This window comes from Prionailurus bengalensis, chromosome B4, assembly GCF_016509475.1.
Source record: "Prionailurus bengalensis isolate Pbe53 chromosome B4, Fcat_Pben_1.1_paternal_pri, whole genome shotgun sequence".
NCBI lineage: Eukaryota > Metazoa > Chordata > Mammalia > Carnivora > Felidae > Prionailurus > Prionailurus bengalensis.
Window position 1 is genome coordinate 123,216,054 of NC_057358.1, and position 12,148 is coordinate 123,228,201.

A 12,148-nucleotide genomic window follows, 5' to 3' on the forward strand; every position below is an offset into this window, starting at 1 on the left:
AAACACTGGCTGTGCAAAATCACAGGCCACAGGGGATGACCTAGTTCTGTGTTTGTGGGTAGACAGGACCCGTGCACAGCCCTGGGGAATTTGTCTTACCTGTGCATACGTGGAACACGGTGCACGGGGGCCGTATGCACTCCCCAGGTCTTGTGCCTAGCAGTTCTGGGCTCCACAACTCAAGTTCTGTTTTTCCAGCACTTTCCCCACCCCCTTTCTTTTGTTGCCTTTGCCAGTGACATGGAACTTTATTCCTGCATTTTATTTTCAACTTTTCTTTTCAAACAACCTCAGGAAGGAAGTCCAGGTGTAAAAGAAGTGGGGGTGGGGGGAGGCTCAGTGCTGTTTGGGCCCACGGGGAGCGGGGATCCGACTCCCATTCTTTCTGGCTCTGATTCATAATTTTTTTTATTTTGTTCTTGGAACCCTCTTCTTTATAGATCCATTCAGCAATTTTTTTTTTAATTTATACAAATTCAATGTGTGTGTGGGTTTTGGGTGGGCTGTGGAAATTGATTTACGAGTCAACCACTTTTCTCTTTTCTTGCCATCTCCGCTTGAGTGGTTTGTCGGCCCTGGGCCTTTCTTTCACTGGAGGAGAATAAGGTTGTCTATGGAAGAGGTCAGCATTTCAAATTGGTGGAGTTCAACTGCACAAATGACATAGAACTGACAAGAAAAGACAGGGGGTTTGGAGGTCACAGACTGCATAGGTCTCGCTTAGGGTTTTTGCTTTGTGATGAACCCTGGCACCAAAATGAATTAAATAACAGGCTTAAGGACTATTGAGGGAAGACTGAATGCAAATCAAAGATAAGTAGAAGTTTTCTTTCCTAAAAGGGGAGCGATTTTTTTCCTTGCCTCTCCCCCTTCCATATCTACACCGCCAAGAGCTGCATGTTAAACATGATTTCGCTGGCATTATGCTGGACGCTTTCACTCCACTGCCGCGGCGATGGCCTATCTTGGCCTATGATTAATGACCTGCTAGGCAATTTGGAAGCCATAATAACTCCGCAGTCCACACACAAACTATATAGTCGCATTCCTTTTGCGGATTTGCCAAGCTGTTACCAAGGGGCCCACACAGGAGCCGGATTGCTTGAGAGATAGCAAAGCATTTCTGCAAATGCCATTTGTGCCTTATCTGGCTGGAAAGTGCGATGAGCGGCGGGCTCATTTACAACATCCAAAGAGCAGATCTCAGGGCTTCTTTATTTCAGCCCAGATTAGGGAAAACAAAAAACAAACAAAAATCACAAAAGAGAGGAGAGGAGAGGAGAGGAGAGGAGAGGAGAGGAGAGGAGAGGAGAGGAGAGGAGAGGAGAGGAGAGGAAAGAAAGAAAGAAAGAAAGAAAAAGAAAGAGGAAGGAAGGAAGGAAGGAAGGAAGGAAGGAAGGAAGGAAGGGAGAAAAGCCTGGTAAAAACCAATCTGTCTATACGGTCTCTAGGTTCTGAGTGATTACATAGACAGCATACAGTGGTGTTCCCAAATTTTGAATCACATTCATCAAGGCCTAATGCCAATGATGCCCTCTCAAAGCAAAGAGATTTTTGCAAATGCTGGCAGAAACAAAGCCTTCTCTTCATGGTTCACAGTTTGGAACTTGGTTGCATGCACACGTCCTTTTATTTATTTAAAAATTTTTTAGTGTTTACTTATTTATTTTGAGAGAGAGAGAGATCCGGGAAGGGGCAGAGAGAGGGAGAGAGAGAATTCCAAGCAGTCTCCTTGCTGTCAGTGCAGAGCCCGATGTGGGGCTCAAACTCACAGTGAGTTGTTACCCGAGCTGAAACCAAGAGTCTGATTCTTAACCGGCAGAGCCACCCAGGTGCCCCTGCATGCACACTTCTAAACAGAAAATCTGCTTACTGGATTGAGGGAGGATTGGGCTGGGCATCATGGGACTGGGGTCCAGTCCCAGTTTGGCCACTGCCTTGCTCTGTGGCCCTGGATGCATTTTCTTCCCTTCTCTGGGCAGCGGTTTTATTATCAGTTCAATGAGAAGGTTGGGTTGAGCAAACGATCTCACAGGCCTTTGCTGGCTCTGAGTTTTGTTCAGTTAGCAAATATTTACTGAGCGCCTACCATGTACACAGCACTCTTCCAGACTCTTGAGATATGTAGGGAAGAAAGCAGACAAAGATCCCTGTGCCCCAGAAGCTTATATCCTAGAGGGATGAGCCAATCATAAACAATAAAGGCAATTAATGAGTAAAGTGTATATTTTATAAGGTAATAAGGAAAGAGGAGGGCAGAATAAGGGGCACAGGAACCCCACGGGGTGGGGTTGGAGGCAGACTGAAGTATGAAATATGGTGGTCAGAGTAAGTCTCAGTGAGAAAGTGGGATTTGGTGGCGACCTTTAGGAAATGAGAGAGTCAGCGACGCATTTATACAAAGGCAAAGCATTCTAGCAGGGAGAACATCCTACAGTGAAGTCCTTCACAGTCTAAGGATCTATTGAGGCCATCATTTTCCTTAAGATCAACTGTCCTTCAGTCACTTAGCTAGCTGGTGGCAGCTTTATCACAGATTCGTGGTTTTCAACGTTGGCTACATGTCAAAAGTCCCCTGGGAACTACAAAAGTACAGAGGCCTCGTCCCCCTGGCCAGAGATTCTGATTTAATTGGTCTGGGGTGCAGCCTAGGCATGGAGAGATTACAAACCTCCACAGGTGTTTCTTATGTGCATTCAAGGTCAAGAACTGCTGACCTACAGCAAGCAGGTCAGCCCCAACATAACCCTCCCAGGGGCTGTTTGTCACTGAGGAAAGCCATCTTACAATTTACAATATTGAAACAACTAGCTGTCACTTGGTTCAAAGGCAATATCTCATTAAGAGCTCTCTGTGCACAGGCTATATGCACAGCAGTGGCCATGCAAAGGAGAGCAAGGTCTGTGCTGTTGGGGAGACAAGACACATGGTAACCATTCTTCAGACACTGAGCTCGGCACAGAATAGTAAAGCCTGTTGTGGGATGCTGTCAGTGTATCACAAACGTAACTCATTCAAATTACGACTTCGTTATATTTGCCACAGATGTGTAAAATGGACTCATGCCTTTTGTTTAAATTCTTACTTTACTCTAGCCCTAATCAATAATATCTGTGAAATCGGTATACATGAATCACCTCATTCAAGAAATGGCTGCACAGAGTTTCAAAGTATGCATCTACATTCTAAAGACATCCGTCATCTGTCAATGTTGCCTGACTGTCCATGAAAATGCTTTGCATACCTCTTTGTCACACATCAACGAGTCTGTCTCTAGGATAGCTACTGAAAAGTGAAATTACTGGGTTACAGAGCATTAGCATTTTAATTTTAATATATACTGCCAAATTAGCCTCCTCAATAACCTAACCAACTTATACCAGACTATAGGATCATGTACCATTTCTTGGTTGTGTCTTTCAGAGTAGTACTGTTTGTAGGTGCTGTATTCGTTGAAATCTTCTCACCCACGATGGAAGGGATATATTTGCCTAGATCTATCCACACTCTCATTTCCAACACAGGAGAAGTCTGTTAGAGGTGGTTGGAAACTGTGGAATTACCTGACCCAGGCAGGGGTGGTACTTCTTATCTGAGCACTGTGCTTTGACCAACTGAGTTAAGCAGAGGTCCAGCGTTTCAGAGTAAGGGGTTGAAAATGACAGAAACTGTAAAACCTCTGGCCCATCCATGTTGCATCACTTAAGGTGGAGAACCGAGATCCAAAATAGTGGCTAAACTAAGTTTGGAAAATGAATTCTCACACATAACTATCAATATGTAATAAGTCCAGGGATGGCTCTGAAGATCCATCGTGGTAGGAACACAGAGCCTTTTATCTCACTTCACTTGTCTTAAGGTGTTGTCTTGTTCCATCTTGTCCAAGATGGCCCATGGCCACATCCGCCTTCCAGCCAAGGACAGGAGGAGCATGCACCCTGAAGTCACATTCGCTGCTCATGCACAAAATTTAGTCACGTGGCCACATCTATCTGCAAAGGTGTCTGGGAAATGTTGAGCTGTTTTGTTTTTTAATATAGTCAAGCATTCAGCTACAAAAACCCACCAACAATGGTTCCATTACTATGAAAGAGAAAGCGAGATCAGATGTTGACAGACAATGGCTTGCTGTACATGTCAAAAGGGCCATTGCACAGGATTTTCACAACCATGGAACAATTGCAGTTCACATCTCTACAGCCACTTATGTTTTAAGAAGTGTTCTCATATATGTTGTCTCATTTTGCTGTCATGTAAGCTGGTGAATTGGAAAAGCGGGCTCAAGAATCTGACAAAATGGATGGTTTGGAAAATTACATTACGAGTAAGCATTGTCACCTGCAGTACTTAATTTAAAAGCCTCATTGGGTCATTAATGAAATACACTCTTATTATCCCAAACGGTTGATTCTGCAGAGAATGGGTTTCCTGAGAGAAGTGAAGATCTTTTTTCTTTTCTTTTCTTTTCTTTTCTTTTCTTTTCTTTTCTTTTCTTTTCTTTTTTCAGATGCAAAAATGAAAGCTTATTGGAATAACGAGGTAAAGAGGAAAGGTGGAGGATGCAGGGAGGCAGCTCTGGGAGCTTAGCAGCCAGACAGGACCACAGGGATAAGCAACATTTTGATGTTTACTTATTTTTGAGAGAAAGAGAGACAGAGCGTGAGCGGGGGAGGGGCAGAGAGAGAGGGAGACACAGAATCGGAAGCAGGCTTCAGGCACTGAGCTGTCAGCACAGAGCCCGATGCCGGGCTCGAACCCACGGACCGTGAGATCGTGACCTGAGCCGAAGTCAGACGCTCAACCGACTGAGCCACCCAGGCGCCCCTCATTTTGAAGGAACACAATTATCTGAGATGATCACTAACATGATGATGAGCTGGCACAGGATTTACTTTGAAAGTGGAGTCATCAGTGGAGTTCACGGACTGGCTGAGTGGCGTGAGGGTGAGGGAACAGAATAAAAGAGCCCCCGAAGATCCTGTTGCTTTATGCTTTATGCTTTCGTCCATTCTGTACTGTTCATTGTCTCCTTTCTATCTCAGTCCCACCCATCCTTTGAGCCTCCGTACAGAGGTCATCCCTTGTTGGAAACCTCCAACCTCCAGCTGGAATGACTCTCTCCCTCCCTCTCTACCCTTCCTTCAACACTTCCCACACTTGGTTACTTTATTGAAGAAACTTGTAGAATAGTAGTGCTTCCGGTGTCAGGAACCATATTACAGTACTTGCATCTTGCTTAACGCTCACTCTGGCTGAACTGAAACCATCCAATATTGCATTTTGTTGATGCCTCATAAAAGCAAAACATCGTATGAACTGGTGGAAAGTACTCTAGACTGGTTGTAGCAGCCTGGGGTCAAATTCTAGCCCTGCTTCTAGTGAGCTCAGAAATCTTGGGCAAGTTATTTCAGCTTTTTTTTTTTTTACATGAATAAACTTGTCTGTTTAGCGAGTTAAGACACAAGGGCTCTTATATGTCGGAGTTGATGGTTAGTGATTATTTTTCATGTGTTACCAGAATGTTTAGAAGTTCTAACTGAGTAATTATATCAAAAGTCTGAGTGCAACCGCCAGAAGTTAAAGATTCTTGGAAAGCTACAATAATGAAAACAGTATGGTAATAATCCACAAGTTAACAAATGAATCAGTGGAATGGAATACAGCATCTTGAAACAATATTTCAAAAAAGAAAGTAGTGTGAGATAGTGGAACACTATAAATCAGTTGGGAATGGATGCTTTATTCAACATATGATGGTAAAATTGGCTGAGGAGAAAACAGTAAGTGACCTTCTGACCTTACTTACTCTATAACGCAATAAAATCTGGCTTGGGCGAGGGACTGGAGGGAATATAAAAAAATAGAGACATGAATAATTAAAAGACAAAGTACATCCTCATTTAATTGATTTGTGGAATGTGAAGACATTTTTCAGCACAAAGACAAAAAGAAAACACATGAGACCAAAAAAAATAAATAAATAAATTAGACTGTAAGGACAATTTAAAATTCAGTATATTAAATTGTCATCATCACATTAAAAAGTGAAAGACAATCTGGAAAAACATTTGCAACGCATATTATAAATATTTGATACTTTCAATAAGAAAAGAGTTTTTTAAATTTAAATTCTAGCTAGTTAACATACAGTGCAATATTGGTTTCAGGAACGGAATTCAGTGATTCATCACTTACTTACAACACCCAGTGCTCATCACAATCAGTGCCCTCCTTAGTACCCCTCACCCATCTAACCCATTTCCACCCACCTTCCTCTGTCAACCCTCAGTTTGTTCTCTATACTTAAGAGTCTCTTGCGGGTTTTTTTCCTTCTCTCTTCTTTCTTTCCCCCTTCCCATATGTTCATCTGTTTCGTTTCTTAAATTCCACATATGAGTGGAATCATATGGTATGGTCTTAACTCTGATTGACTTACTTCACTTAGTAAGTGAAACATGTCCATCCTACATGGGCCATCTAGGTCCATCCACGTCATTGCAAATGGCAAGATTTCATTCTTTTGGATGACTGAGCAATATTCCACTGCAAGTATATACACCATCTCTTCTTTATCTGTTCATCAGTCGATGGACATTTGGGCTCTCTCCACAGTTTGGCTATTGTTGATAATGTTGCTATAAACATTGGGGTGCGTTTACCCCTTCAAGTCTATATTATTGTATCCTTTGGGTAAATACCTAATAGTGCAATTGCTGGATTGTAGGGTAGTTCTATTTTCAGTTTCTTGAGGGACCGCCATACTGTTTTCCAGAGTGGCTGCACCAGTTTGCAATCCCATCAGCAGGGCAAGAGGGTTCCCCTTTCCTTGTATGGTCACCAACACCTGCTGTTTCTTGTGTTGTTAATTTTAGCCACTCTGACAGGTGTGAGGTGGTTTCTCACAGTGGTTTTGATTTGTATTTCCCTGATGATGAGTGATGTTGAGCATCTTTTCATGTGTCTGTTAACCATCTGGATGTCTTCTTTGGGAAAATGTCTATTTATGTCTTCTGTCCAAGGAAAAGAGTTTTTATAAACCAGTAGACTACCAAAAACTTACAACAGAAAATAGATAAAGGACACATTCAGCCCACTGAGCCACCCAGGCACCCCTAAAATATAAAGTTTAAAAAATTGGTAAGACTCAATTCAGACCATGGGAATAAATATTTCACAACAGCAAGTGGGAATCCAAGTTGATGTAGCCCTTTGGAAAGTAATTTTACAACACACATTCAAGAATTTTGACAATTGGGGTGCCTCAGTTGGTCGAGCCGACTCTTGATATCAGCTCAGATCATGATCTCATGGTTTGTGAGATGGAGCCCCGATTGGGCTCTGAGCTGACAGTTCAGAGCCTGCTTGGGGTTCTCTCCCTCTCTCTGTTTCTCTCCTGCTCACACATGCATATTATTTCTCTCTCTTTCTCAAAATAAATGTAAACATTAAAAAAAGTATTTTGACAATCTCATACCCTGTAAAACAGAAATACCACTCATTGGGATTAACATCCAAGAAAACAATCAGAAAGAAACAATCAGAAATATAGCCAAAGATTTATCTAGAAAGACCATAATTGAAGGACTGTTTGTCATAGCAAAAGCCTGGAAATAAGCTCAGTGACCAACAACAGAGGAATCGGAACATAAATGATGGTGGACCCATAACTAGAACTATTAGAGTCTCCATCAAAAAGTGTTTGTTTTGGACGCCTGGGTGGCTGGGTCGGTTAAGCGTTGGACTTTGGCTCAGGTCATGATCTCACAGTTCATGGGTTTGAGCCCCACGTCGGGCTCTGTGCTGACAGCTCAGAGCCTGGAGCCGGCTTTGGGCTCTGTGTCTCCTTTCTCTGACTCTGCCCTACTCCTGCTCTGTCTCTCTCTGTCTCTCAAAAATAAGTAAATGTTAAAAAAAAAAGTGTTTGTTCAAAGTCTATTTATTAACATGGAGATGATCAGAATAAAATGTGAAGTGAAATGTGAAAAGAGGGATCCAGAAACTGCATATTCAGTACGTCCCCCACCCAACTGTATAAATATGGTATATACAACCACCCAGAGAGAGTAGAAAAGAAAAGAAACAGCATGCTAACATTCCTGGGTAGCAGGATTTCAAATGGTTTTAATTATCTTTTTAAACATTTCCTGTGTGAGAGTGCATTTTATTTATATAAACAGGAAAATGCAAATGGTATGAAATCTAGCAACAGGTAGACAAACAAGCAACCTTCCTTTCCCTCCTTCCCTACTCCCCAGTATGCATCATAAATGATTTAGGGAATAAGTACTTTTTCAGAGTCTGGGGCTTTTTTTGACTCACAAAGCCCAGAATAAAGCTGGGTTTGATTCACAGATTCATTCATAGGAAGTTAATGATGGGATATAAAAATGCCATTTATTGAGCACCCTTTATGTGCCAGGCAGGATGTTGGGCACTTGGTAAACAGTATTTCACTTTGGCTGCTGAACCCCCACTGCAGTCCTATCCAGGGGCCCCCTCTGCTAGGTCCTCTCTGGTGGGACCTGGGGCTGCCACACAGAGAAGGGAAGAAAAAGACAAATCCCTGTGTTCTCAGCCAGAATTCAGAATACCAAAAAACATTGGCAATGGCAGGGGGTGGGGCAGTGGAGTTAGCTTCTCACATATGACTCTTTTTATCATTTTTATCATTCATTTTACAGAGGTCTAGAAATCTAAGCCTTGTTTGTTTAAGATGACTGAGCATGTGGTATTTGCAAGGCATTGTGCTGAATGTTTTACACTCATTAACTCATTCAATCTTTCTATATCCTATGAGGCTACTATGGTTCTCCCCATTTTATTAATGGGAGCCTGAGACTTAGATGTGTTAATTCAGTCCTTCTCAAACTTTAATGTGTGTAAGAATCAAGGATTTTTTTTAAAATGTGGGTTCCTGTTCAGTAGGCCTAGCTAGGTTGGGCTTGAGATTTCTAACAAGCTCCCAGATGGTGCTGATTCTGCTGGTTCCTGGACCACACTTTGATTAACAAGGGATCAATCCACTTGCCAGATGCCAGGTTCTGAAGGGGGTTGGGCCATGCCTTCAACTCCCACAGGCTGACTTCACACTAGGCTTCACCAGTGATAATATCATATGCTTTGGTCCTCATGGTCCACAATTTTCCAACATCCCCTGTGCCCCTCCAGCCCCCATCAGGTCTTAGTGAAAAAGAGAGTCAGTTCTGTACTCCGCCTCAGGGAAAGGATTGAGAAGACTGGAAACAGAAGTAAAGGAATATTCCTTCCTTTCCGAAATTTCACAATCTGGTGCCCCTCAGGCCAAATCTATCCTGAAGATAGGTTCCAATTAACACATCTTAGAATTTTATATTAACACATGCTTAGAATTTTAACTGTTTTAATATGTAAAAATAGTTGGATTTCACATACAAATTCAGATTGCTGTCTTCTTTTAAAAACTTGGATAGTCTGGGTACAACGGCCTACCCTCCCACATGGCAGAGACAGGGTCCCCTGTGGGCCACAGCCCCTACTTGGTCCAATTGACTCATTTCCATCACCTGCACATTCAGTAATGGAGGAAATTCTGGGTAAAATGAAACGTTTAGAAGAAAGAGTGACAAAGGTCAATGGGACCCTAATACCACGCATTCAGGAATTAGAGCTGCAGGGCCTCTATGGAGTACCCAGGAATGGAATCACCTATAGCCTGCCAAGCCCTCCCATGAGTGAGCATTATCCACCATCCTTGGTGTCCCAAGACTGAGAGAGCTTATTTTATGGTCAGCCTCTGACGTGGACATCCTTTCTATATCCCCAGCACCTTGCATTGCACAGGTGGGGCAGTGGGGAGAGAGCTGTGTCCCAAGACTTTCTCCATTCCCACCTTGCACATCTATCAGGACAGCTCTCTCCCAGGTATCCCAGGATGCTTGTAGACCCGAGAGAGGGAGGGTGAGGCCCCAGATGCCCAATAGAGCTACTGCGGGAAGGGGGAAGGCAAAGGAAAATCCCCTTGTCCTGTAACTTGTTAGGAGGAGAGGTCCTCATCAGAACCTACTAGAGATTCCTCCTGAGTGGGGATAGTGGCTTTCTCTGCCTTTTGAGGGGAGTTGTTGGTAAAAATGGCCACCATTATTCCCCTCCAGGTGACCAAGCCCCCTTGATGCTTGACTTTCAGATCTCCCACCAACAGATAGAGTTTATTTCCCCAGTTTGAATCTGGACTGCAGTTATGACTTGTATGGCCAAATATGGCCAAATATGGCAAGAGTGGTGTACCAATTCCAAATCTAGGTCTCAAAAGGCTTTGTATGTTTCTACCCTGTGCACCTCTGGAACGTTGTCCTGCCCCCATCAGAAGTAGCCAGGCAAGCCAGCCATCCCAGCGGTGGCTGGAACAGAGATCAGCTGTTTCCCGGCTGACTTCCCCGCTGACAGCAGATGCATGAATAAGCCCAGCCAGCACCAGAAGAACTGCTCGGCAGAACCCAGTCTAAATTGCTGACTCACTAAGCATGGGCTACATAAATACCTGTTGCTTTAGGCCAGGAAGCTTCATTCTGGTTTTATATTTTAGGCAGCAGAAGCTGACACTCCATGTAACATACTGCGTTCTCGCCTAGGGCTTCTGTAACAATGTAGCATATGCAAGGTGGCTTAAAACAACAGAAATTTATTCTCTGCTATTCTGGAGACTAGGAGTCTGAAATTGGTGAGTTCGTGTCTTCTGGAGATGGTGAGGGAGAATCTGTTTCCCACCGGGTTTCCTAGCTTCTGATCCTTACCTGCAATCCTTGATGTTCCTTGGCTTTGCGGATGCATTGCCCACCCCGGGTCTGCCTGTGTCACCACATGGTGTTCTCTTCTCTGTGCCTCTGTCTAAACTTCCCTCATCTTAGAAGAACCCCAGACATTGAATTAAGATCCACCTCAATCCAGTGCAACCTCATCTTAATTACATCTTCAAAAACTCTATTTCCAGTGAGGTCGCATTCACAGGTTTCAGGGGTAGAAGTTTCAATGTATCTTTTTGGGGAGACACAATTTAACCCACTGTTGAATTACTTCTATTGGAAAATCCATCCAGGGTTCTAAATAATACCTGCTAAAGGAATCTTTTGAATACCATCATTGATAAGTTAAGCTTCTAGTTTTTATGACTATATTTGTGGGTTTAAGATGGGAGTATGCCATTTTTTACCAGCTTGGTGAAAAGATCACCAAAGGAGATTATATCATTTTGGAGAGGAAAAAGGAAGCTAACATTGATAGCATGTAAGTTACCTCATTGAATCCTTACAATTCCCCTTTGGTGTAGGTATAAAAATTCTGTCTTATAACTCAGAGATGTTGAGAAATTTGCCTACGTCACACAGTAAATACATTCTGCAACAGGCATTTGAATCAAGTCTGTCTGATTTCAAGCACATGATCTTTCTACTGTGCCTGGTGCATTGTCTTTGGTGTCAGACCCAGGGTCTAGTCCTGGTCCATTTTCTACTAAGTGATGTGACCTGGAGTAAGTCTCTCCATCTCTTAATTTTGCTGAAATCTCTCCTCTTTAAAATGGAGCTAATAAATGTCATCTCCACTGATTTTTATGAGTCTCTAGAAAATTGAAGTAGAATGTAGTGGTAAGGGCTAGGTTTGGGGTTTAAATGACCTTAAGTTAGAGTCTTGGCTCTGTGATTCTGGGCATGTTGTATAAGCTTCTCAAGCCCTTGATTTTTTTTTTTTTTTTTATCTGTAAAAGGGAGATAATATCCTCTACTTTAAGGATTTATTGAAAAGATTGAATAAGATTATATATTTAACACATTTAGCTCCATATCTGCCAATAGTAAGTGAGACCTCAAAGATGATCTATAGTTAGGTATTTAAAAGCATTTTCTAAAGTGCAAAGTTTTAATTAATGCCAGTTATTAAACTTGCATTTTATTTTGGGGCTGATTTGCATCAGGTGCTCTCAGAAGGCAGGGTGATTTCCCTGTTTTTTTTTTCTAACTGAACATCACCCAGGTCTGACCCCAGCTGTAATTAAGCCTCCGCGCAGCCCTAAAGGCAGATACACTCTCTTGGCTGGAGATTTGCCACGTAGGAGGGAGGACAAAAGCTCCCGCCACGAGGGAGCGGGACAAGAGTTCCTGGATGCACCACTCCCCAA